Source organism: Equus asinus, chromosome 5 (assembly GCF_041296235.1).
Source record: "Equus asinus isolate D_3611 breed Donkey chromosome 5, EquAss-T2T_v2, whole genome shotgun sequence".
In the NCBI taxonomy this organism is placed as follows: domain Eukaryota; kingdom Metazoa; phylum Chordata; class Mammalia; order Perissodactyla; family Equidae; genus Equus; species Equus asinus.
In genome coordinates, this window is record NC_091794.1 from 103,156,731 (window position 1) to 103,183,673 (window position 26,943).

At 52.1% G+C, this 26,943-nt stretch overlaps 1 protein-coding gene and 1 long non-coding RNA gene across 4 annotated transcripts in view; one reads left to right on the forward strand and one right to left on the reverse strand.

The window, feature by feature from the left end:
* KAZN (kazrin, periplakin interacting protein) overlaps nt 1-26,943 on the reverse strand; it is a 1,021,370-nt gene that overhangs the window by 269,358 nt on the left and 725,069 nt on the right. The gene's annotated exons all lie outside the window — the stretch shown is intronic.
* Nucleotides 279-5,982, forward strand: LOC123285682 (uncharacterized). Its single transcript, XR_011503613.1, has 5 exons — nt 279-812; nt 935-1,094; nt 1,358-1,656; nt 4,040-4,545; nt 5,429-5,982. It is a non-coding gene; the product is annotated as an uncharacterized lncRNA (long non-coding RNA).

Consider the following 26,943-nt stretch of genomic DNA (forward strand, 5'->3'; position numbering starts at 1 on the left):
ATAACATCAAGAACCAAGAAACGGCAAAACTCAGCATCCCGAGGGTGAGCTTGTGGGAGAAGGTGGCAGGGGAGGGACAAAACGGAGCACGGTTGGCTGCGTTTCCGGAAGGGCAGCGCACTGGGCAAGGGGCGTGATGTGCACGCCTCCTCCACCCTCCCAATGGGCCTGCGGGGCTGGCGTTATGATCCCATTGTACAGAGAAGCGGGGCTTAGCGAGGTCACCCCGCCAAGTTCACACAGCCAGTGAGTCCCAGCGCCGGGGTTCGATTTCCTCCCAGACTCTAAAACCACTTTTCACTCCCTGAACTGCCTCTCAGGGGGCACAAGGGTGAAAAGAGAAGACGGCAGCAAGCTGGGGTCTGGGGAAGAGGAAAGAGCTGTTAGGCTGAAAGAGAAAAGACATGGGGTCTTGCTTGTGCTGGGTCTCCAGAAACTTCGGCTGACTGAATGCGGACTTGAGGATGGCGGCAGCTCAGGCGGACAGTGAGCGAGGGACGCCCACATTGGCAGCAGCCACCAGGCGGAGGGCCCTGGGAGCCGAGAAGCACTTTCTCATAATTAGTGTTGACAGCTCTTCCCCTTTCTGTTTCCTTCAAGCTCCCCTCAGCGACACGAGGCTGGAAAGAAGGTGTTTTCTTTGGAAGGGAGGAGACAGGCCTGGGCTGGGCGGGGCTGGCTGCGGCGCACAGGGAAGCCTGCGTTCGTGGAGAAAGCGACCGCGAAGCCAGCAGCCGATGAGGCCGCATTAGCGGCTTTGTGAGGCCAAATGATGCCAACGGGTCACCGGCTGCACAGAAGCGCCAGCCATGGTGAGTCTCAGGATCTGAGGAAGGAGTGGGGGAAGCGAGAGAACTGGGGGCAGACGGTACCCCCCCCATTTCCATCTCCCTATGACCCTGCAAAGTCAATGACATGTTTTTCATTCTCCCAGATGAGGGAACTGAGGCCCGGGGCGGCCAGGCCATCTTGCCCTCCAACGACAGAGCTGGGGCGGGGCGCTTTCTCCCTCGGGGCGTTCATGTGTTAAGTCACAGCTCCCCCTGAGGAGGGGAGGACTCTGGTGGAAGGCATTTCAAGCAGTGGCATCCCAGGTAGGTGGGGTGGGGGCTGTGCATCAGAGAGGTGGCCCTCTCACCACCCAGGCCACCACCAAGCCGCAGAATCCCCATGGCAGCCCACTCCCTGACCAGTGACATCTCAGCAGCATCGGCTGTCCTCCATTATCCCCAAGGACCCCCAGAAGCACAAGGACATCTGTGTCCTGAGGAGGATTGTTAAAGGCCAGCTCATGATTCAAAAGGAGATGCAGGCAGGTCAGGCACCCCCAATCTCTCTGCACTCCTTTCCCATTTAGGAGAAGGCAACCTCGCTTCTCTAACTGGATCTGCCACTTGTCCAGGACCCGGACCACCCGCCAGACCCTCAGGCACATTTCCACAGACCCCCAGGCGAAGAGGCTGCCGTGGAAATTCCATCCTCCTGGTCGAGGGGAAACACAGTGGGCACGCAACTCAGCTGTGAGAAGCTGCTGGGGCCCCAGGCCCCCGGCACTGCAAACCGAGCAAAGAGGCTGACGTGGTGAGCCCTGCCCGGGAAGGAAATTTTAGGGGGAAACGTGCAGCTTTCTCTTTCTTGGTAGAGAACGTCTCCATGGTGAGTAAGGTGGCCTTCAGAGAGGGCCTAGATGCTCTTAGGGTTGACCATGGTTAGAAATATCTGAGCCTGCAGGAAAGGGTCTCAGGCCCACTCTGGGCTTCACTGAAAAGGCAGCAGAGGTTTCCCAGGACCTCAGGATGGGCTGAATCACGAGCTACCCAAGTCCGTCTAGAGAGACAAAATGGTCTGACAGGTCGGGTGCTCCGTGTGCCTCTGTTGTCGCTTGGACAACAAATATTTGTCACACGCTTGCTTCTCCACAGAGCACCCAAGAGCGGTCTTTTTTGTTTGTTTGTTTTTAATCTGGAGTATTATGTGAAATGTTTTTATAATGGGAAGCGTCCCAGAGAAGTCATTTGCAAAACGCAAACTGGATCGTGTCGATCCCCTGCTTTGCACCTTCTAGTGGCTTCTCGGTGCATCTGGAATAAACCCCCAGCCCCTTAGCGGCCTCTGGGCCCAGTGCTCCGGTTCCTGCTGAGAGGACTCACCTCACCACGCACCCCCTGCCGCCGTTCTGTGCTCACGCTCTGCCCGTTCCTGTCTTAGGCTCTCCTCACCTGCAGTCCCAGCTCTTTGCAGGGCTGACTCCTTGTCATTCAGGTCTCGGCTCCACTGTCACCTCCTGGGTGGGGACTTCTCAGGACTCCCTCGCCCTCCTGTCGCTGCACCTGCTGCATTCCCTTCACAGACCTACTAAGCACGTACGAAACTAACCTGTTTGTTTATTTGATGGCGTATTTATCATCTGTCTCTCCCATTGTTAGAGGGGTGAATTATGTCCCCCCAAAAGACTGAAGTCCTAACCCCGGGTGGTTGTGATGGGACTTTATTCGGAACGGCCAGAATGTTTTCCAAATTAGCTGCAGCAGTGTCCATCCCCGCCAGCAGTGTACGGGGCTTCCAATCCCCCTGCATCCTCAGCCGCATGGGTCATCACCTGCCTTTTTGAGTTGAACCGTCCCCGTGGGTAGGGGGTGGAACCTCACAGTGGTCGGGATCCTTTAATGCCGAGCGCGGGAGGGATCTACCCTGTACTCCTTGCCCTGCACCCGGGGGAACTTCTGACTCTAAGAAGTTACCATCCTTGACTCTTGTTTCCCAACCAAAAGGGACTTCCTCATTGAGAAAACGCCAAATGCAGGGTGAGAATGGAAAAATTCAACCCAGACCATGGTTTCGCTTCCTCCCCCAGTGAACTGTTTTGCCATCTCAGAAACAGCAAGGGTTCCTTCCTTCCCTCCCTCCTGAGCATCTCAGAGATGCTGTCTGCTTTCAGAGCCTCTTTGTTTTCAAGACCAGAATGATTTTATATCCTTGGTCTCACCTGTATTCAGGACATTCTTTTAAAGGAGTTCGGGGCAGTATTTCTCTCCTCTTATTAGACTTTAAAAAAAAAAGCCTTTCTTGGGGTCTTCCTTCTCTGCAACAGCATATTGTTGTTCATATGGCAACGACCGTAGAGGGTCATTCTTGGAAGGATTTCGGCTCACCCTGCACCCTCCTCCCACGGTGAGCACAGCAGGAAGGGTGAGGTCATGCAGTGAGTGCCCAGGATTCGGGGTGTCCAGTCCTTTCCGGGCTCAGTGGGACGCTGAGCTGGTGGGAGTGGGGAGATGTCTAACTGGGCTCCTCACTCCCCTTTCCCAGTTCCTCAAAACGTCCTGGTCTCAAAGTTCATTCCTGCTTCCACCTGGGGGAGGGGAGGAGGGCTGTTTCCAGTTAGCAATTTCTGAAAGATTGAAAATGCATGTTTTTCTCTCAGAAACATCGGGGGTCTGGTTCTTTTAAAGGACTAACTACTTCAAAAGTTCAATTTCCTAACTTTGACCACTTTTGGTCTGATGGTGATAGAGACTTACAACGGGGACTTTGGAGATGTTTTGCTAGTTTCTTTGTTAAGCTCCAAACCGAACCTGTCCCTTCCCCCTAACCCTCCCTCCCAGGGCGGCTGGGTTGTATATCTCCAGAGAAGACACTCACACTATAGTCTAAGTGATGGCACTGAGAGTTGTGCCCCATAGCACCCACCAATTTTCCCAATCTCAGCAAATGGTACCACCTCCTTACAGTTTCTCAGGGAGGCCACCTTCCTCTCCTTCATCCCCCACAGCCAATCAACAACCAAATTATATTGATTCGACCTGTTAAATATTTCATCTATCCCTGTCATTGTCCCTATTTCTATTGGGCATCCTAGTCTAAATTAGCACCTTCTCTTTTCCCTGGATACACACATTAGCTTCCAAGCTAGCTCCCCAATCCACTCTTGACCTTGTCCAATCAGTCCTCCACACTTTAATTAGAAAGATCTTTTAGGATGCAAATCATCATGCCCCATTCCTGTCTGAGCCCTTCTTTTGCTTTCTCTTACCCCTAGGCTGAAGTCCAAATGTCACATGGCCTACTGCGTGAGCTGGCCCAGGCATCTCTCCGGCTTTACCCACCCCACACTTTCTCATGGTCTCTTTGCTCCAGCCACCCTGGCCTTCTCTCTGTGCTCCTGGCTCCCTCTGCATCAGGACCATCCTGCTCCCTCTGCCTCCCACTACCACAGCGCACTTGACTGTATCCCAGTTCAACCTCCAGCTCTCAGTTTACACATCGCCTCCTCAGGGGGCTCTCTGACCACGAAGCTGAGTTACACACACCCCTGCACTTACTGTCCTGTAGCCCTGCCCCAAACCCGGCATGCTCGGAGTCACTTCTTCGGCATCGAGCCATCCCACCAGAGCGTTAGCAACGAGCAAGTCTGTAACTTACAGCTGGAGCCCCACTGCCAGCACACAGGGATGGTCGATCCACATTAGCTGAATGAATGAACAACTGAAGGACCAGCTGTGACATCATTCACTCACTTACACACTGACTAAGAACCTCGCATTGGTAAGACATCATGCTGGGGACCTGGAAAGGTAAAAATCTGGCCAGGACACAGTTCCCGCACTCAGGGACTTCCCAAACCTCCTGAAGTCAGTCGCCTGGTTCTACAGTTCAGATGGGCTGATATCAACGATTCTAGCCCAAGCAATACCCAACCACCCCTAGCAAGCCCAGCTTATCAGGGTTGAGGACTGTTGACAACAGGGTCGGACTCAACATGCTTTGCTTCCTGTTGCTGGTGATGACGTGGCTGGCTCATTCCACTGCTAGCAGCCAGCAAGGGCAGGTCCAAAGAGCTGGGCCTTCAAATGGGCCCTTTGCCTAGCAATTAATGAATGAATGAACTCAAAAGCTCCTATGGAAAGTCAACTAGCTGTGAAGAACTCTGCAGGGCTCTAGGCAAGATGTGGCTGCACACAGGCCACATTCAACCATATGTGGTGGCACTTTTGAAAAATTTTGATGAGCTGCCAATGGCTGAAAAATTGGAAGATTTTGCATATCCCAAATCTCCAGCTTCTCTTAGAGAAGCAGACCACTTGGCCACACTAGGCGTGCAGTTCCACAGGCCCGCAACTAACTGGAGATGAAGGGAGACTCCTTCCTTTGGAGGGAGCAGGCTCTCTCCCAGCCAACTTCACTGGTCTCCATCACCTGCCCGGCTTCCATGGGCATTGGAGTCGGCATTCCATGCTGCTCCAGGATTATTGACAGGTCAATAAGAAACGGTGGTTACCCTTGAGGATTTCATAGGGAACATTCAAACTGTGCCCCTCACTCCATGTGGGTCACAAGAAAATAGGGAGAGCAGGATGACTGTGGAGAGTGGAAACCATCTGAAATCCTACGTTTGTTTAAGTCTCATATGTTTTGCGTTTTATTGCAGGGACCGGGTCTCAGGAACTGTTGGATACACTGACCACATTGATTCAAGCACGAGGTCTCACTACTGAGATTCTCTCAGCCTCTGTTTCCACCCGCATAAAACAGGGGTGATTCTACCTCCGCACACAACATCGCAGAGTGGCTGCAAAAATCATATCGATCCTGCACGTGAGGCGCTGGCTCCCAAGAACCACTGCACAAACGCTAGTCTCACTGGCATCTTCACAGATTGATCCATAGCAAATAAGGATGCCTCAATTAGCAGTATACATCGAAGCCTCATACTCGATCTTTTTTCCATCTTTATTCTTTATCTCTGATTATAATCGGAATCCACACTCCTTGTAAAAATGCTCATTGAAATTCATACCATAGCGAGAGCAGATTCCTGAACTTTCTAATTGTTTCTGCTCTCTGATCATTAAGAAAAAACTTAAATCTCCACAGTGACATTTATGTGCATTAGGACCAAGCCAAGGCTGAGGCACAGAGCAGGTCCCTCTCTGACTGAACCTGGCCCTTAGGTTGAATAAAAGCTTGCAAAGGAAAATTGAACTTTGTGGCCACCTTAGTAATATTTTCTGGAATGAGAGTGACATTTCTTTTCCCCTGAGGCACTCCAGCACTGCCTTCCAAACCCCGGCCGTTCAATTAAAACCCCAGGGTCCAGGCCCAAGAGGTCCTGCTTTCAGGCGGTCACCCTCAGACATCAGTTGCTGAGGCTCTTTCAATGTCAGCCAAGTGGTGCCCGCGCCTGTCACCCCCACGGCTCCAGTGAGCCCCCATGGCTCCAGGCCACACGGAGGGCACTAGGAAAGGCCCCTGGATAGGACTCCCACCCAGAACAGGACCATTACAGAGGCCTCTTCCCTGCCTGCCCAGCTGCTCTGAGACACTTTCTACGCTGGTTTTCCCCAGAATGACATGCTTCCTGGTCCAGCTTTGGGCCTGGCACTGAGTCAAAATCCTAAATCGGAACTGGAGTTCTTGCAACAGGGAAGGCAGCCAGCCCCCAGGCTGTGTCCCCAGGCTTTTCCTATCGGCTAAATGATATCTCCAGGGAGATAAAGGCTTGGCGCTTTCTTGCCTGGTAGGATTCAAAGTTCTCTCTTCTCCGCTTCTCCGGTTTCGGCCTTACAGATAGAGCTATGCGGGCATACCGTTCCTTGGCGGTGGGTTTTGCATAGGAGTCCCTCCCACTCAGGGTCATCGGTGCAGGTGGAAAACAGAACAAACTCAAATAAGTGGTGGGACTCTCCCCCCTGGGGAGAAAAGAAGACTGCTCTTGTTAGGCAGATCACTCTAACCATCCCCTCGGCGTAAACTTCCCCACACTAAACAAGTTAACACCATGTTTAACTACTAACCGACCTCAGTCACCAGTGTCTGCGAAATGGAAAGGAAAAGAGCACACAGAAGGCGCACCCACTTCCAGCTGCTCAGGACCAGCCATTCCTCCTCCTCCACGGCTCAGCGCTGAGGCAAAGCTACAGTGAAGCCTCTCCTGACAAACCGCCCCCCACGCCCCCCGGCCCCACCAAGTGATTAGTCCCTCCAGCCCTTATTTTCGCCTGGGCCTTGTACACTTCTCCATTAGAGCAGCAACAGCCAGAATAACAGCTAAGGTTTATTGAGCGCTGACTCTGTGTGAGCACAAGGTGGCATGACCACTTACGGATCTCATCTCATCTCATCCTCACAATGATTCTATGAGGAACCAAAGTAGCTCCAGTTTACAGATGAGGAGACCGAGGTTCAGAGTGGTTAACAGCGGCAGCACACCACCCACTGTGCTCCACACCTCTCACGGGAGGGTGTCTGCACTTGCTGATGCCTCTGGACTGTGGGCTCCAGCAGGGGAGGACTGGCCCTCGGGATCTCTGTCTTCCCCGGTAACTGCCCGTACGCTCTGGGTGCTCAGTAAACATGCTGAGAAGAGCCAGTGAAGGATGCGGCTTCTCAGAGTTACTTCCCCCAGCTCCCCAGGCCTCTCCGTGATCCCAGGGCACAGGCAACATGCTTCAATCACAGGTTCTATAATGTACTAGGATGATGGCTTCCTTTCTTCCTTCCTTCCTTCTCTCCTTTCTTATTCTTTTTCCTTTTTTTGGTCTATATTTCCTTGAGACTGTGAGTTTCTCAAAGGCGTCCCCGTGTCCTTTCATCTTCTATCTTGAGTGCCTGGTGCGGGGGGAGGGAGGGACAGCTAAACATCTCATCTCACAGGTAGTGGCCTCCTGGAGCCTCTTTAGGGAGGTTTGTGAGACCTCAGATGGCTCAGGGAGAAGGAGGGCCCCTATCCAATAGCAGCATCTGCCACGGGTGCTGGCAGGGCCCCATGTTGCATAACTCTGGGAACGGGTTCCTATTACATTTGCCTTGTCAATGGCACCCCCTAGAGTTAGGCAGTGCAGCGGCCCTGAATCCCAGGGAATGGGGAGCAGGCACCAAATAAATGGGGATTCCATCTCTTTCCTGTGAGCTCCATCCAGCGCCTTGAAATCCGGCCATCTTTCCGTCAGTGCTGGATGCCCCAGAGTGCAGGGCTGGGAGTGCTTAGTCACCAGGACAGCATCTAGAGAACAGCCATTCTTGGTCACAGGTGTGCAGAAATGGAAGGTGGCAGGGATAGTGCCTCAGCCCAAGAAGATCCTCATTCACACAGGGCCGGCAGGTCAAAATCGCCCTGGGAGCCTTGAAGGCCCAGGAGGAGAAAGGGCAAGGACGGACGTGTGTAAGGCAGAGGGACACTTCATTAACTCATCCATCCAACAGATATTTGCCGAGTGGCTCCCACACGCCAGGCACTGTTTCCTGTGCCGGGGGGGGACAGCTACGAGCCAGACCACGAGGTCCTGACTCTCAGGGAGCTTGTGGCCTGGCAGATAGGTTTAGAAAGGGTGAATCTAAATATATGACCCAAAGTCATGGTGATGCTCTTTTAAAACAACTTCTATCTGCCTCAGTTGGACCTCTACTTTCACTCATTCATGCAACAGATGTTTACTGAGCGCTTGCTCTGACTCCAGCAGAACCGGGTTCTGCTCAGCAGCAACACCAGTGATACCACATTTCTCGTGGGAGGAACCGGCCTGTGTCTACAACCCTGAGCATGGGAAGGGTCAGAGGGTCTTCCTCTAGGGGCTGTGACCGTCAGTTCTGGGGTGGGTGGTGATGCGTCTGGAAGGGGGTGAAGGCTCCTCCCAGACCCACCCCTTCCAAGAAGAGAAAGTAACCATCTAAGTTTTGATGTCTATGGAAACACAGGGTCTGTGGACCAGAGAGCAGACCCTTGATTCCCCACTGAGCATCTTAGGGGCATGGAGTCCCCTCCCCATTCCTCATGAGGTGATGACATGCAGGCAGATGCCACCACAGGAGAGGAGCCCCGAAATTATGAGACTCAGAGCTTTTACAGGGTGGCCTGGACATCTGCATTTCCTTCTCTCTGAAGAGAGGTTGAGGGAGAAGCCTTCACTCTCCAGTGGAACCACCTCCTCTCTGGGGAGAGGAAGAGAAGGTCCCTTGGTTTTTACGGCACTTAGAAAACAAGCAGACGTCTCCAGGGAGAGAAGTCTTCACAGCCCTCCAGGGCAACACACAAACTCAGGCTTCCAACGCACGTCCGCCAGTCCATCAGCTTTGGATTCAGCTGCCAGGAGAAAGCCGGGACCGCGCAGAAGTGTGAAAACGTTCAAGGCCCAACACAGTCATCATTGCGGCGCTTGCTACATGCCAAGGGCTGTGGTCAGTGGCACACGGACACACAGTGTATAAACTCAGTTCAGCTCCACCACCACCCCAGGAAGTCAGCAGTACATCATCCGTACTCTCCAGATGAGGAAACTGAGGCCCAGAGGACTGCATAAACCTCATGCAAAGCCACACAGCGAACCCAGGTCGTCCGACTCCAGAGCGCTTGCTCGTCACACTGCACGGCTCCCTGGCACTGCTGGCTGGTTTGGGGGTCTGGCTGGCAAGGAACGTCAGCTGCCCCTGGGACGGGGACTTCAGAGAAGGCGCGCCCAGCCTCGGGGCAGAGCGAGCCAACACAAGTGTCCAGTTCTGAGCCCTTGGGAAATGCCGTTGCTTTTTCCATCTCAGTGCAAAATGAGTAAGAGCTGCTATCTTTGTGGCTTTTTATATTTTTTTAAAAGAAAACTATGCAATAAAACAAGCCTGCAGCTCTCCCCAAAGCCGTTCTGTGTGACACTGTCTGTGATGAATGGATCAAAGTCCAAAATGGGCTGTTCCGACCTCCTCGCACGAGCCCTCCGGTCATCTTTCTCCAGTGGACTCCTAGTTCTGAAAACTTTTGTTGACTAAACAAACAGTGTTTGTTAGATAATCATATGATTCCCCGACTTCAATTGTCAGGACAGCTCTGTCTACCGGCAACAGTGGGGGGTGAGCGGGGGGAGAAAGAACTCTGGAGTCAGGCCTGGGCATTGAAGAGCTTTTGATCGAATTATTTTTCCTCGCCTGTGTCACCTCTTCCTCGGTTTGCTCATCTGTAGAATGGCGATAAGAACAGGACTCACCTCCCAGGGTTGTTGGGAGTTCAAGGAGCTGCTCTCTGTACAGTGCTCAGCACAGTTCCAGGCACGTGGACGTGCCAACCAAGAGCAGATCTTACTGGCGTTCCTGTGGTCAGCCCCCACACACAAAAGTCCCCCGAGCCCCTTCCTCCACTGCCCCCGGCCGTGAACTAGCAGCATCTGCATACGACGAATGGGATCACCTGTCCGGAAGTGAACCAGCCACAAGCCATCCAAAATGTGTGGCTCGATGTTTTGGGGAATCCCCCAAACTCCAGTCGAGGTCACCCGGCTGTAACTTCCAGAAGACAGGACTGGAACAGGGCGTGATTTTTTAAGCATAAACATTGCAACTGCACTGCCTACCTGGAGAAGGTGTGGGTGCTTGAAAGAAGGGGTGCGGAGGTGGAGACCAGCAAGAGGGGAGGGGAGGGGGGACCCGGCGAGCGCCTCCCCCACGGTGAACATGATGTCTTGGGTCTGGACGCTTTCAGGACTGCTGGATGGGCCCGGCTGTGACAGCTCAGTGCCCCCAGCTGGCGAGTGGGCCCCCCAGTCCACCTCCTCCCAGTCTTTGCTCACTGGTTAGGGGAGGGGGTCCTTCTGAACTTGGCCTGACCTCCCACGTAGATTCCCACGGTTCGGACTGGCAGCTGTGGTACTCGGGCACTGTGCCCACAGTGGTGACTCTCCCTGGTTCCATTACTCAGAGTAAATAAAGCTGAGGGATGCAACTTAGCCACTCTGAGCCTCAGTTTCTTCATCTGTAAAGTGGGGATATGAAGAGTGTGTACCTTACAGGGTTGTTGGAGGATGAAAGAGATGATGTGAGTGCAGTAGCCAACCTGGCAACTGACCGAGCAGCCGACCTCCAGGTGCCGGCCCCCGCCTCTTCCCTGGCTTCTCGGCCCTGGGGGCTGCTGTTTGCAATACTGGCGGCTCTGCCCGAGACTTTTCCCTGTTCCCTGGAGCAGGCCTGGTCAGTGCCCAGAGCAAACAGGAGGCCAGCGGTCTGACCGTTACTGTGCAACTCTGGCCGGCACCCAGCTGCCAGCAACTGCATCGCTAAGGGTGTCTGCTCAGGCAGCCCTGGGGCGGCGACTGAGGGAGCCAGAAGGGCAGACCTCAGCTCCCTCACTCCTCTTCCAAGAAAACTCTGAGGCATGTGTCCTACATGGATTCCAGAACTCTCCAGCAGGACTGGGTTTCAGGTCCCGCAGGGGCAACTGCTTGCTTATGTGCCCTTACTGGCTTCCTTTCTTCCCCAGCTCACTATCCTCTTCCCCTACTGGAGTTTCATGGGGGTCACCTCCCATCTATGTGCCTGGAATCCTAGTCTCAGGGTCTCCTTCTGTGGTGCCTGAGCCAAGACAACATCTACACGCCATTCGATGGATGGCGATGGCGGGCAGCGGTGGTGGTGGTTTGCTCGGGCACACATTGGCTTCTGGCCTGAGTTTGGTCCATGTGCCACTCAGATCACCTGCTGCAGGAGCGTCACTGAGCCACAGCTTCAGCTGCCGCCCTTCTGTAGCCACTACTGGGTTCAACCAAGGCCACGGTTCTCCTGGGTTGTTCTTGCCAATGACTGAGCACGCCAGGGGTCCTAGAGCAGCCCATTCCTGCGGGATGCGCAACTCCCCAACAGCCTGGCTGAGACTTTCTCAGAGTTGTGCAGGGTCTGAGGCTCTTTCTACCCAACCCTCCTTCCTTGCCCCTCTCCCTTCCCAGGTGTCAGGCCCACATCGTGGTCTGAAGGCTCTCTCTGCCTCCTCCTGGTCCTCCTCTTTATCCTTCACGGGCAGTTTCCCAGTGACTCACTGCATGTCTAATTCCACTTTAGCTGCTTCTCAAACGACCCACGCTAACACAGTTTGAGTGACAGTCCACATGGAAGGGGCCAGTCAGCTCTGGGCCTAGAAGACAAGCACCACATCCCAGACTGGGCTAGGCTTCCCAGATAAGACAACTCCGGGGGCCCTGCTGCAGGGCCCACGGGGCTCCTGACAACAGCTCTTTCTTCCTTCTCTGAAGGATCTCAGGTCAATGAGAGCTTCTTCCGTTTCATCAACAGCAGTGACCCACAACTGGGGGCAGCTTACCCCCAGGGGACACTTGGCAAAGTCTGGAGCCATTTTTGGTTGTCACACTGGGAAGGAAGAGGGACGCTACTGGCACTGAGTGGGTATAGAGCAGGGATACTGTTAAACATCCCAGAAGGCACAGGACGGCCCCCCCAAAAAAAGAATGATCCAGTCCCCGGTCAGTCCTGCTGAGGTGAGAGACCCCGGTGCTGTGTGGAAGGCAGGAGCACCAGTCTGCGAGCCTGGAGGTCAGACTCACACTGGAAGAACAATTGAGAATCAATTGACAGTCAGACAGATGTGGGTTCCAAACCCAGTTCTGCTGCTCACTATGGCCCTGGACAGCACGTGACTTTCCTGAGTCACATTTTCTCATCTCTGAAATAAGGATCATACCTGGTGCGTAGGACTGTTGTGCGGATTCAAGAAGAAAAGGTTGAGAAGGCACTTGGGTGTTACTGGCACAGAATAGGCACTCAGGAACAGGGACTCGCCCCTCCCGCCTCTGCCCATCCCCTCAACCCAGCCTGGAGCTGGAGGCACGTCCGGATTGTCTGTCGGGGTGACTGTCCTCAGCGGCTTAGTGACACCTTTCTTACAGTCAACTGTTCTTCTGTCCGTCCTGCATTCATTCCATCCCCTCCCTCCAATTCCTCGATTATCCATCCTTTCATTCAACCAATGGAGTGTTCCTTATGAGCCCTGGGCATCTGAAATACATCAGGCAACGAGACAGACAAGTCTCTGCCCCCACGGAGCTCACGTTCTATCGGGGGAGCAGATAACAAAGAACACGGTTCCTCATCAGTAGATCGTAGATTATGATAGAAGGCCGGGGAAAGAAAGAACAGGGGATGGGTACGAGGAGCGTGTGTGTGTGTGTGTGTGTGTGTGTGTGTGTGTGGTTTGCAATTTTAAATGGGTGGTGGGGGAGGCCTGACTGAGAAGGGGACCTTGAGCCAAGGCCCGAGGAGGAAGGGTGTGGCTGCAGGGCACCTGAGGAAGGGTGCTCCAGCCTGGACAACGGCCCAGGCCTCAGACACACCGCCTGCAGTCACGTGAAGTCCCACCCCCCTGCAGGTCTCTCCCAGGAGGCCCCCCTGCTGATCGTACGTGGAAATCCTCTCTTGGTCCTTCTTGAGATATGTTCTCCCCACAGCAGGATAAAGAAGTGCCTTAATTTTAAACAAGCAACGATATCCACCCCTGTCAGGCACAGAGTCATAAGCAGGGCTAACACACTACCGGCTATCGGCTCACACTCTTCAAAAGAAGGGCCCATTTCCATGTGTGTTGTCCATTTCTACGTGTCCACTGGCCGGCTCCTGCCTCGAGCAATTACAGACAAGCATCGCCCCGTGCCCATTACAATTGCAATCAGGCCCCTGAAGAACAACGCCATGGCCTTTAACTCCCAGGGGAGGCGCGAGCTGTGGCTCAACACCCTCATCCTGTTCGCTCACATCCTTCGGCCAGGTGCAAATGCGAGCCACGGACTAGCTTCATGTCAAGGGCCCTGGTTGGTCAAGAACGTCGGGGAGCGGGATCCTGTAGGATTCAGGCCCATCGGACAAAATCAGGAACACGATCAAAGAGGCGCTGCTGGCAAGAGTCTGGTCTCGGGGTCTCAGATGGAAACTGCTTCTTAACCAGGTGCTCAAACTGCCTTCGGTGCTAAGAATGCTGCCCGCAGCTTCCCCCCCCATTCCTGAGGGCACTTCTGGCACGCTGGTTCATTTACTGGTGTGACTGCTGCATTGGCAGCACTAACCAACCAACACTTCTATTAATAAAGTTACCGAGAGGCCTCCTACGATCAAGACTCAATGTCCCATGAGGATGGGGAGAAAGTCCATCGAAAACTCACGCACTGCCAAGTTCTGAATGGCTCTGTTTAAATGAAGCGTCATAAAAATAGCACCTGATTAGTGATTAAAGGTTCATAAAAGACTTGTTACAAACAAGTTAAATAAAGGTACTTACTATCTTAATCTTCTCAATAACTCACAGAGGTAGGTATTATTCTGATCGCCCTCAGTGCTGAACAAAGTCCAAGTTACCAGCGCTGAGGCCGGGCATGCCTCCCTCTGGCCCGTGGTGACCTCTCTGACCTGCCCGCAGTGGGTGGAGAACCCCTGTCTCAATGTATTTCCCCCTCTCTTTTCCTGCTGCCACCATGCTAGTCAGGTCCCAGAGCCTCTCACCTGGAACTCCAGAACAGCCTCCTATGTGGGCTCTTTGCCACCAATCCTTCTCCGTCAAGCCATCGTACTCATGGCTGCCCCCAAGCATCAGCCAGGCCCCTTCCCAGCAGAAAATTCTCCCATTCTCCCTGGCCAGGATAAAGCTTACATTCCTCGGCATGGCATTCAAGGCCCTCTCCTATTTAATGCTGGCCACACCCTGGACCACACCTTGAAGCCCCTTGGCCCTCTCATGATACTCGCTGTTTGGGAAGCACTGCTCTGAAGTATTAAGTAATAAAAGGAGCCGCCACCACTTCTGGGATCACAATTATCGAGATGAAACACAGCTTGCTTCTCTGAGCAGTGTCATGGGTTTCGCCATTCAACCCATCAGACGCCTTGGCACCAAGGAACCCAGAAAAGAGGCTTGTCTTACGGCAGAATGAAGTCACACGGGGATGTATCAGACAGAGCACCAGGCGCTCGTATCAGGAGCATCGTGATTTCTGCTTCCTTTCCGAAGCTGAGTAGAAAATAAAAACCTGCCACCCATATGTTAAGTAACTCCTAAATCCCTCTTTAATCAACTGGGTAATCTCAATGCCACCTTCAGAGAACGCCTTCTGCTGGGTGGTGGAGCCCTGAAAATGGGGGTCTGCCGTCCTAGGCTTGGGACTGAGAAGAGAAAGTGAGCATTTGCTCAGGTGAATCCTCCCGTGAGAGGTTTAACGGGGTAATTGACGGGGACAGAGGAAGTGAGGAAGGTCGTCTGGGGTTTTGCAGGTTTGCCTTACAACCGAGGTAACCACTGAAACTCTGGTCTTCATCCGTTAAAAACTTCTTACAGCTGGGCCGGGGGCTGTCCCAGAGACCATTAAACCGACGAGGATTTACTGAGCACCTACCAAGTGCCGGGCCCTGTGCTATGGGCTGAAGATGCTGCAGGCAACGATCAGACAATGCCGAAGCTTCCTTGCTGGAGGGACAGACAGACCCCAAACAAGTGACTGGGGGAATAAATTAATCACTGAAATGATGCAGACAGTGGGAGTGGAGTGGGGAGACCTACTGAGATGTGCAGGCAGGTGAACACGTCCTGGAGGAGGTGACATTTGGGCTGACACTCGAATGATGAGCAGGAGCCAGATATGCAGACGGCTCCGGGAAGAGGGTCCCAGACCCAGAGAGAAGACCAGCTAGCACAGACCCCCCATGCAGGAATGTCCTGGGATTCCCCAGGGGGCCAGTGTTGCAGGAGCGAATGAAGGGAGGAGAGTGGGTCAGGAGGAGGCCAATGCCTGGTGAGGGAGGCAGGGTCCCCACCCTTAAGCTGTGTTGTCAGGGGTTAGCAAACCACAGCCTGCGGGCCAAATCTGGCCCACTTCCTGTTTTTATGAATAAAGTGTTATTAGAAACAGCCATGCCTACTTGTTGACATATTGTCTGTGTCTGGTCTGGTGCTGCACAGCAGAGTTGGGTAGTTGTGACAGTGACCACTTGACCCACAGGGTCTAAAAGATTTACTATCGGGCCTTTGTGGAAAAGGCCTGCCACCCCCCGTTATAGGTCACAGTGGGAAGTTTGAATTCCATCCTACGTGCAATCAAGTAGCTGCTGCAGGGTCTTACACATTTGGCAGCTATGTTTAAAAGGAGGAAGACTGGGAGGGGGCAGGAGGGACCAGGGAGGGCAGTGAGGAGGTTTCTGTATTTCCCTCCCACCCATGTTGCAGACCCCCCGTGCCAGACTGGGCCAGTGTGCGCCGAGTCCCTGCTGCCTGTAAGTCATCGGGCAAAGTGCTCCCAGAGACCGTGTTTCTTCATTACAAGACTAAAAGAGATAAGGCATTTTGAACACTTAATTCCATGCCCAGCACACCCAAGTGTTAAATAAAAGTTAATGAAATAGTTTAACAATCGGTGAGGAGCATCAGTCTGCTATCTAAGGTGGGATTCTTCAGCAGCAGACAAGGATCGAGACGAGGACTGGGGCACAAGTGATGCGTGAAAGAAGTGTTCCAGTAGGGGGCGGGGAAGAGGGTAGGGAAGGAGAGGAAGGCAAGCGAGGGTTGATTTAGCTGTGAAAGGGGAGGTGTGCCTGGGGGAGCCCCAGCCCGGACGCGGGAGGCCTCTGGAGCGTAAGTTATGCCTCAGAATGCGTCCTGAGGGGCGCAAGGGGGTGGGCTTCCATACTCCCACACCGCTCAGTCATCGGCTGAGGGCTGCCCTGAAGGGACATCCATTCTCAGGCTCTTCCAGCTCTGTGGGCATGTGGGTACGTGGGCCAAGTGTCTCCAGAGGCCAAGGGCGATTTTTGGCAGGGCGTTTCAGGTGCAGGATGTGGGAAGCAGAAGCACCAAAGCAGACGGATGGTGCGCGAGAAAAGGCTCGAGGGGATGGGAGGGGACCTAGACGGAGTGCGGTCTGCCACACGTACCCACTGTTCAGACGAGGAGACCGGGGCTCGGGGCCTGAGGCTCGCTGACGTGCTCTCCCATGGCAGTCAGGATGCCAATCCCAGTCTGACTCCAAATGGCATCCTCTGCTCTCTTTCCCAGCAGCCCCTGCTGCCTCCCTCCAGGGGTCATGCAAGTCAACGCCCTCTCACGCTTCCCACCGCAGGAAACCATCCCGCAGGCGCGCCGGCTGCACTCTCTTGCAGACTGCCTTTTAATGCCCGTAACTGCTTAATCAAAAACGAACGAGGGTCGTAAAAATTGGGAGTGTCCAATGTCCTCTGAACAGTCAAGGAAGGTTATCAAAATACCAAAGTTTGCACAAATATAACTTCTTTTATAGAGTCTCTCTAACAGCAGACTGTAAAACAGTCCTCTCCGAGAGAGGGTGGGAGATAAAGAATTTCTTCTTCCAGCAGTAATAAATCAAATGACACTCCATGGACAGTGGAAATTGATTTTTCTCACTCTTCACATAGCCACAGCACTACCGAAGCCACGACGCCACGCTCTCACAGTGACAAGCTTCAACTCGGCCACATCAATTATCAAAATAAGAAATGTCAGGCCTCGCACGGAGATGCTGGGATGCGAGCTCTTGCTACCACCGCGGCCGCCCTACATATATATACCCCCTCCCGTGGCTTTTTATTTAAAGTCTAACAAGACTCAACCAGCTGACGCCCAAAGTTAATCTCCAAGGAATCCTGCCTCCCTTCTTAGATTGCCCCTCCGTCACTCAGCGTTTCCTAGTTTAGCCTCAGGACTAATTCCTGGTCCAGGTGAACCAGTCACATCAAAGTCTGCATGGATCTCTCGCTCGCTCGCTCGCTTACTCTCATGCTCTTACTCTTTCTCTTTCATTCATTTCTGGATTGAAAGGACCCCCCTTTAAGAAAGGTTGCTTCTAAAGTACTTCTAAAGGTTACTTCTAAAAGTAACCAACGCAAGGCCACACCGTTTCATTATTTGAAAGGCAAAACAGATCCTCAAAGTCCCCACCTCTCCACAGGTTCAGCTCCGCCCACTGTTTCCCACTCCGAGAACGGAGGCCTGAGGACTGTGGGTGTAGAGACACACAGCAAAGCCAACTCAGCAGCCTAAGCTCATTTCAAGCTTCCGCCTGTGTTACGTCGGCTAACACCCCATTGGCCAGAGCAAGTCACATAGTGAAGTCTAAAGTCAAGGGGCAGGAAAGTCTACTCCGCCCACCATGTGGCCATGGCAACAGTGTAGCTGTGAGCCACCACTCCAGGGATGGAGACTTGGGAGCAATAATTCAGCCTGCTACATGTTCCAGTCCACGCAGTGGGGTCATCGTTCTCCAAAGGTTTTCCTCCCTCTTTTCCTTCCTCCGTTCTTTCTTAAACAGAAGGCAAATCATGGTGACAAGAGGTTATATAAACAATTAGTCTGGACATGCTACAACATGAATTCTTAATCCATACTCATGATGTAGAGGGCGCTCCCAAGAGATGACGTTAGAAGACAACCCTGAGTCCATGGAAGAAATTTTGATTCCCCCAATAAGACATCAGAGGATAGGGAACTGCTACAAAGTTTCATCTCAGTCGAACAGATTCACTAAACAGCAATGGTTGCTTCCTCCATGGGATAAAACTACGTCCAATATTTGCATAACACTTCACTATGCACTTTCCACAAATTTTATCTTTTTTTCCCATAAAACTCCATGAGGTGGTTGCTGGTGCTGCCATTTTACTGCTGAGAGGCTCACGGAGGTTGGTTAATTTGTCCGAGGTCACAGAGTCAGTATATGGAAGAGCCAAGACCCAACCCCAGTCTTTAAACTGTAATTCCTTTGCTCTCTCCCGTATATTTCAGTCCTTCCTTCTGGCTTCAGTAGCCAGCTCCATCTTTCTTCTGTCATGGTTCTGAAACGGGACACTGCAGAGAAAGCAGGAGCAGGCAGGTGTTGAGTTAACTATGGGGCTGTGGTAATGCATAATTCTGTGTCCCATATTGTGCCAGAGTGCGGCTTGTGAACGCTGGAAAAAATGCCATGTACTGTAACTATTAATTTCCCATGGACACCTGGGAGGAGAACGAGGCTATGTGATGGTTAAGGCGCAAGTCATTCAGAGCAGCAGCATCGGCCTTGAAATCCTTTCTCCGTAGACTCCTGAGCTTCTGGACGGGGATTCTAAAGTGAGTTTCCCAGCCCCCGGCAAGGCGAGGTGCGACAATTTCTCCCTTTTGCAACAGAATATCTGAAACCTCAGTGCGCAGATAAAAGGACACTTAAGCAAAACTGTCTGCAAAATGACAAGCCTATCCCTTACCCCCTGCTGGCAGAAATGCAAAAGGTTTTGTTCTATTTGCTTTTTCCTTTTCAGTATTGAAATGTGGCCAAGCCAGTTATGATAAAGAGATTAATTGTTCTTCTTTCAGCAAACTGCTTAGTAAGAAGACATTCACAACTCACAATCTCCCTTTGTTATATTCTCAACCCACGGATCTGGGGAGGTGGAAGAGCAAAGTGGGGCTGGTCTGGTTTCATTTCAGACCCTGGCGGTGTCCGGGCTGCCCTGTGAAGGGCTCCGTGCCTGAAATGGTCTGTTCACTGTCAGCTCGCGGCTGACTTTTACTGCAGTGCATTTTATTGAGAAGTAAATGGGTAAGGAAGGCGCTAGTGGGGAGACATCCTGGTCTGATGCCAGAAGGGTCATTTCCAAAACCTCACCCCCAAATATGCCGTATTAATAATGACATTGGCCGGGACCCTTGGGGTCAGGTGAAGGCATGTGAGTAGGAGAACACAGCTGGATGTCCGTGACTCCTGCACATGCTTGCTTCCCTCGGGGGGAGGAATAAATCAGGAAGAAGAAGCCCGAAGACTGGCCCAAGAAGGAGGGTGAATAAAGATGCCTAGTGGCAAGGAAGAGCCTCCAACGGGCTCTTTTGAGAGGAGGACATTCACTCGGACACCGAAGACCACGGGCCCCAGAGTCAGAAAGACCTGGGTTCGAATCCTGACTGTGACGTGGGGCAAGCTGATTTCTATCGCTGAGCTTCATTTTCACGGTATCCTCTTATGACGGCTTGGTATGAGGATGAGTGATGGTGTCTTAGTTCAGGCTGCAATTACGACTTACCAGAGACGCTGACTGTAAACAACAGACATTTATTTCTCACAGTTCTGGAGGCTGGAAGTCTGAGATCAGAATGCCGGGATGGTGCTGTTCTGGTGAGGACTCTCTTCCTCATTTCCTCACGTGGGGGGGGGTGGGGGGAGAGGGGAAAGGAAGAAGGAGAGAGAGAGAGAGGAGAAAGAGAGAGGGGCAGAGGGAGTGCTCAGGCCTCTTCATCCCCAAATAAGGGCACCAGTCTCATCCCAGGGCCTCCACCCCCATGACCTCATCTGAACCCAATCACCTCCCAAAAGCCTACTTCCCAATACTGTCACATTGGACATTATGGCCTCAACACATGAATTTGGCGGGGACAGAAGCATTCGGTCCACAGCAGGAGGTACTAGCAGAAGGCAGGAGGCACAGAGCCCGGCAGACAGGCAGTGGACACGGCCTCCCGAGTTCATGGGGAGTCCGCGGTACAATTCTAGAGACAGGTGGGCTGTGCAGCCAACTTCCTCTCCAGCCAGCGGGGTGTCTGGAAGCCTCCAGCCCTGTGCTCCAGCCGTGAAGCGGCTCTGTGTGCCCGCGAGTTCTCCAGGCCTCTCCTAGCGGGCCAAGTCCCCGGAACGTTCCCCCTACTCGGCCACTGCTTTCCTCCGCACTCTTAATTGGAAGCTAAATGTCACTTGAGTGATCATTAAAGCACCATTCCAGGGGGGACCCCGCAGAGCATGGGCAGCCGGGCCAGGAAGGGGCTGCCCTCCACGCCACGCCCCTGCCAAGTGGAAAATGAGCAGCAAACCTCAGCAATTATTCAAATCCGGAGTCTGCATCTCATTTCCTCCTCTGCAACTTGTGGGACTCTGCTCTGAGACCTCCCTCTTAATGAAGGTTAGTTACTTCTGCGGATCCCAACTTCCCAGGAGTGCTCTCTTCCTCCTTCCTTTAAAAAAATCTATAACCACATAATGTACAAGTTGATTTTTTCCATGTACTTTTTTTTTTTTTTTTACAGAAAAGCTTTCAAAATGTTTTCTCACCTGGGAGTTAGAATTTGTACCTGATACAAAATCCTCTGGGTGAGAGGGGTTGGGAATGGGAGGAGGCAAAAGGGAATTTAGGGACAAGCACAGCAACGGCATTTGCAAGCCTTGATTAACTTTTTCATCCTGGGAAATCCATGTCATTGTTCCCCTTTTATAAATGGGGGCAGCAGCAGAAGTTCAGAGAGGTTAAGTAATCTGTATAAGGTCACACAGCTGGCAGGCAGTGGAGCTGGGATCTGAAAGAGCATCTACCAGGCCCCAAAGCCCTTTCTCTCTCCCCTGAACACACATTTCCCTCTCCGTGCACAAGAATATTTCCCACTGGCCACCAAGTGTGAACTTCAACCACAGACTTCATCCACTAACATGAAGTAATCATATAAAGATCTGGATTCACGGATATGAATTTTGCATACCTGCTCAAGTCACAAGGTTTAAAACGCTGTGTCTCATATCTGATTGTGCCCAACACAATCCTGCTGGCCTCCTCGCCATATCCCACATAAATCACAGTCCCTCCCCCATCTATGTCCAAGTCCAGGGGGCGAGCCCTGCATCCTGTCCACTCAAAATCGCCCTGACTCTCAGGCCCCGATCAGGGGCCCTGTCCCCAGGACTCTTCCTGGTGGTTGGAGCCACATGGATCTCCCTCTCTGAATCTCCAAGGCCTGTCCCAATTTATCCCAGGCTGGTTAGAGGAGAGTCCCCAAGTCCTGGCAAAGTGTCCCCAGTCACCCACACTCCGGGCCCCCTCTGCTCCTTCTCTCACTCCTGTCTAGCTGGTAAGTTTGGGAGAAGGAAAAGAGCCTGCCCGGAGCCTGCCTGCCCACAGGACATGTGTTCTGGTCCGTTCTCTGGCGGGGGTAAGTACTGGGAGAGACTTGGCTCCTCTGGGTGGAGACTGGGTCCTGCAGCCCTTCGGCCCTGCCTGCCTCTGGGGTGGACAACTGGCCCCAACTCCGGTCTTGCCTCCTAATCAGCTCTGTCGGTAATGATTATGGTCTCCATTTGTCTTACTCCATGTCTTTAATTCTCATGTGAAACCAAACCAGGGATGGAAAGAAAAGGGTCCTTTCCAAATAAAGCCCCGCCAACACCATCTTGTATTATCCGTGGTTGTTTCATGAACGTCAACCTAGTCTCTCCGCATGAACAGGAGGTGCTCAATACATGCTGGCTGAGAGAGAACAGATGATGGGAAGGCCGGCATGCTCCCTGGCTCTCCCTCATGCCCTCCAATCATGGACGCTCTTGGGAAACTCTTGGCAATTGACACCCACCAAGGTTGGCTGCCCTCTGAGCTGTGGGCACCGTAAAAATTAAAAGTACTGATATCACGAATGCACCATCTTTGGCAGCCTGCTGGAAAGCACATCGTGACAAAATGATCCTTTCTGCCCGTCCTCTCTGGTTAACTCTGAGTTGTCCGAATGCACCATCAGGCTGCAGCAAAACTCTGATGAGGATGTGTCATCCTCACCAAGGGCAGCCATTGCTTATTTGTTTGATTTGGGGAAACAGTGGCAGAGGGTGGAAAGAGAGTGGGCCTGGCGACTGAGAGAGCCAAGCTCCAGTTTTGGCTCTACTTCTCACCTGGACAAGTCAGTTCCCCTTCTGGGTCTGTTTCCTTACTCGCAAAAGGAGAGAGCTGCATTAGATGGGTCAGGAAAAGCATCATCTTGAAAACCCATCCCAATGGCTCAGCAGTGGCTGCCGTCATGGTGTATCAAGAAGGATCCTATGCCAGTCTGGGATCCTCAGGAAGAAACGTCCTGTGATCAATTAGTGATGTCTGCCACGGAAACAAAAGGGAGGAACGGTGTCTGTGTGTCAAGCATTTGCCATCCCAGGGCCACACGAGTTCAGTGATGCCTGGATTCAAGATGGAGTGGCAGCATAACCCAGCAGTTAAGGGTACAGACTCTGGCACCAGATTGCTGGGTTCAAGTCCCGCCCTGGATGTGTAACTTTGGGCAAGTCTCAGTCCTTCTCCATGTCTCAGATTCTCTGCTATAAAATGGACGTAGTAATACCACCCATTTTAGAGAGATGGTATGAGGATTAAATGAGATAATCTGAGAAGTTCTGGGAATAGCACCTAGCACGGAGTAAGTGCCACATATGTGTCAGCTATAAGTTAGATGGTGATGAAATAAAAAGGTTAGAATTCAATGATAGTGAAGATCAGACCTGTTATGTCTCAAACAATGCAAACGAAAAAGGTGGGTTTCAGGAACGGCATGCAAGTCTTCACTAAATCCATATGTATACATTACATTCACATATATATACATAAAGTGCACATGTGTCTAAAGGCCTAGAAAGATCTAGGGAATGTTCATCAAAACGTGAACTGTGGAGGCTGGCCCCACGGCATAGTGGTTAGGTTCAGCATGTTGCACTTCAGCACCCTGGGTTTGCAGGTTCGGATTCCAGACAGGGACCTATACCACTCATCAGCCACACTGTGGCAGCAACCCACATATAAGATAGAGGAAAGACTGGCATAGATGTTAGCTCAGGGCTGATCTTCCTCAAGGCGAAAAATGAGGAAGACTGGCAACAGATGTTAGCTCAGGGCAAATCTTCCTCAGGAAAAAAAAAGTGAACTGTGATTATAGCTGGGTATTAGAATCAGGGTTAACTGACAGTGAGCATGTGTCATTTCCCCCAGGCAATAAAGCTATTTTTAAAGAATCCAAACAAGCAAGCAAACACACAAAGCCTTCCAACTCCTCTCAGAAAGAAAGAGGCAGGAGTCTGGGTCACATTATAGACGACCTCCCCACGTGACATGCGAGGCCTGACTGTGATCAGGCCTCACCCACGTGTAGCTCAGAACAAAAACGGTACCTCAGGGCTTCAGCTGGGCCTGGCCATTAACCCAGCAGAATCTGTTGGTTATTTCCAGTCATAGTCTCGTGATGTGAGAACCTTGCTGACAAAATCTCTAAAATTGTGTTTTCTGAAGGGCAGACACCCTGCTCGCCCTGACCGAGCAGCACGGGCTCAAACGTGAGCCACTTCGGGACAGCAGAGTAGGTTTAGAGGTTTCCCCCCACGCAAGGGTAATTAACAAGCCTCGGAATTAATCAGTTCTTCCCAGGCCTTGGGCTCCTCCAGGCTCTGCAGAGGGAATGGAAGACAAATGGGTTTTGAAGCGCATTTTTTTTTAAAGAAAAGAAATCTTGTCATGTACAGAAATCGAAGAAGCAATTGTTTTTAAAATAGAAAGCGACTGAGTATCTCGGATTATGAGTCTGAAAAGGAAAAGGATGCCATGTTACGAGCTCGTCCAGGTACACGGGGTTGCTCTGACGGCGGCCTCCACGTTCATATCTAGAATCTGGAGCACCCAGACCATTGTCCCCTTGTGAACTCAGGGAAACAGCTGGCCTGCAGGACGGGGTGAGATATTTGGCCTCTGGTGCTGGAAATGCAGGAGCCACGACTGCCTTCCTTTAAGAGCACCCTCAGCTCCTGAAAACGGGGCAGAGGAGTTTGTGTCTGTGGCTACAGCCCATGGGGACTGTCTTGCAATTGTTCAATGCATTTTCAAGGATCTCATTTTTTAAAAACTTTATTCTGAAATAATGACACATTCACACAAAGTTGCAAAAATAGTACTGCGAGGTCCCCTGTATCCATAATAAAGCTTCTCCCAACAGTGGCATCTTCATAACCACAGAATATCAGAACCAGGAAACTGACATTGGCACAAAGTCTCCGATTTCACCAGTTTTCACGTGCACTCTTTGTTTTTGGTGGTGAGGAATGTCTTTGTTCCATGACATTTTATCGCATGTCTAGTCCCTCAGGACTGGCCAAGCACCGCGGCTTCCAAGGCAGCCAGGAAATGGAGAAGCCACAGAACGTCTGCTAGCCCTCAGCCTGCAAAGGGGGCTGGTGGCCTCTGTGGGAACACACAGGCCCTGAGCTCCGAGGCAGAAGGGCCCCTTCCCAGAAAAACCAACCTAAGGGGTCACAGTCCCTTTCCCCACCGGGAACCACAGGGCCCCCTCCCCTTCGGCCTGCGCTCCTCTCTCACCCATGGTGGAGCTGGAGGAGCTGGGCTGCACCGGGGGTGTCTGTTGCCTCCCCTGATGACTAATTCCTTGCCTCGTGTTTGCATCCCCATGCCAAGCCGAAGCCCTCTCCTCGGGGAGCTTGAGAGGGGCTTGAGGGCACTTCTTGCTTCCTTGAGGGCGTTCTTGGGCACCTGGCCTTGTGAAGACACTCAGGGGCTGAGACTGATGAGACATTTTATAGGAAATCTCAGCATGTCTGCCCATGTTGACGGTAGTGTGGGAGAAGAGCTTCTAATGCAATTGGGATTTCCACTCAGATCATCAAATATGTCTCAACTCATTTGCTGACTGCTGTTGACCGCTCGCTGCTGCCTGGAGCACTGTGTTGAGAAGGATTCTGAGGCTAAGACTGGTCTCACTGGAAGGGAGTGCTGGCATCAATTAGTAATGTCCGCCCTGGGCAGAGAGGGCTCCTAGGTCATGTTTATTTACCATCCTTGACAGAGGCTTCTAACAGCAGGAAAGTGAGGCCCAGAGATCAGAGGGACCTGCCTGTGGTCAAACAGAAAACTGGAGACAGAGCAGAGAAGAGAACACATATCTTTGACTAATTAGTGGTCTTTTTCCTACAGAGTTCAGGGGACCATCCTGATGTTTGCAAAGCTTTCTTCTTAGAAGCTATGGCTCAACCAACTGAGTTTGGCTATCATCACAGTCCTCTGAGCTAAGGATAAATATCAGCCTGTCCGGGGCACTGAAGGCCAGCATCAGCAATCCTGGTGCCAACAACACAGCTTAGGCTTATCGAGCAATTACCATGGACCAGGCCTGTGGCAAGAGCTTTCCATGCATCGGCTCCATCAGTCTACACAACGACCTTGGAAACATAAACTATGGTTAGTCCCATTTTACAGGAGAAGAGGTTGAGGCTAAGAGACACCAGCCCCAACACAACTAACGCAAGTTAACAGACATGGAACATTCACTGTGTGCCAGCCACTTACAGGTGACTTGACAGGTGTTCCCTCACTGAACCCTCCCAACCACCATACGAGGTAGATCAATTATTATCCCCTCCCCCACAAAAAAAGAGGCCAACTTGCCCAAAGTCACAAAACCAGTGAGTTGCTGGACCCAGGTCTGTGGACTCCTGACAGGGTGACGGCCACTCTATCGACTGCTTTCCCCAGAGGGGGGATCGTTCCTGAGCCGAGTTCTTCCCACATTCTTGTGAACTGAAAACTGTCAGAAACGCTGAGAAAAGTGGCTCATGTAGGCTCGAGGGCTCATTTAGATTCGTTTTTTAAAAGACGATTTTCTGGGAGAAAACCCAGTAGAACCTGAAGAAATCAGCCTTTCTGGTTGAAAAGAACTGGGTGGAATCTGATCAGCTGTGTCCAAGTCACAGGAAGGAGGGACCAGAGGGTGGGTCAGTCTTCCGAGCCAGCACTTGATGACCAAAAGCTGAGCTTCTCTTCTTTTATAGGAAGATTAGCTCTGAGCTGACATCTGATGCCAATCCTCCTCTTTTTTGCTGAGGAAGATTGGCCCTTAGCTAACAACCATGCCCATCTTCCTCTACTTTATATGTGGGACGCCTACCACAGCATGGCTTGCCAAGCGGTGCCATATCCACACCCGGGATCCGAACTGGCGAACGCTGGGCCACTGAAGCAGAATGTGCAAACTTAACCACTGTGCCATCAGGCTTGTCCCAAGCTTAGCTTCTCAAGGCACCTCCCTGGTCATCTCGCTACCGTGTTACTCAGGAGGAGAAAAGAACAAAAGTTGAAATCTTTGGAGATCAGGAACACAGTCAAGCTGAAAACCTAGAGGACGCTGCTGGAAACAAAGACGGTGTGGCCTGAGCAAGTATTAGCCTAATGCCACTTCATGTCCATTGGGATGGCTGTTACTGGAGAAACAGAAAATAACAAGTGTTGGTGAGGCCGTGGAAAAACTGGAAGCCTGTGCAATGCCAGTGGGAATGTAAAATGGTGCAGCTGCCATGGAAAACAGTTCCTCCAAAAGTTAAACATAGAACTATCCTACGACCCAGCAATTCCACTTCTCAGTATGCACCC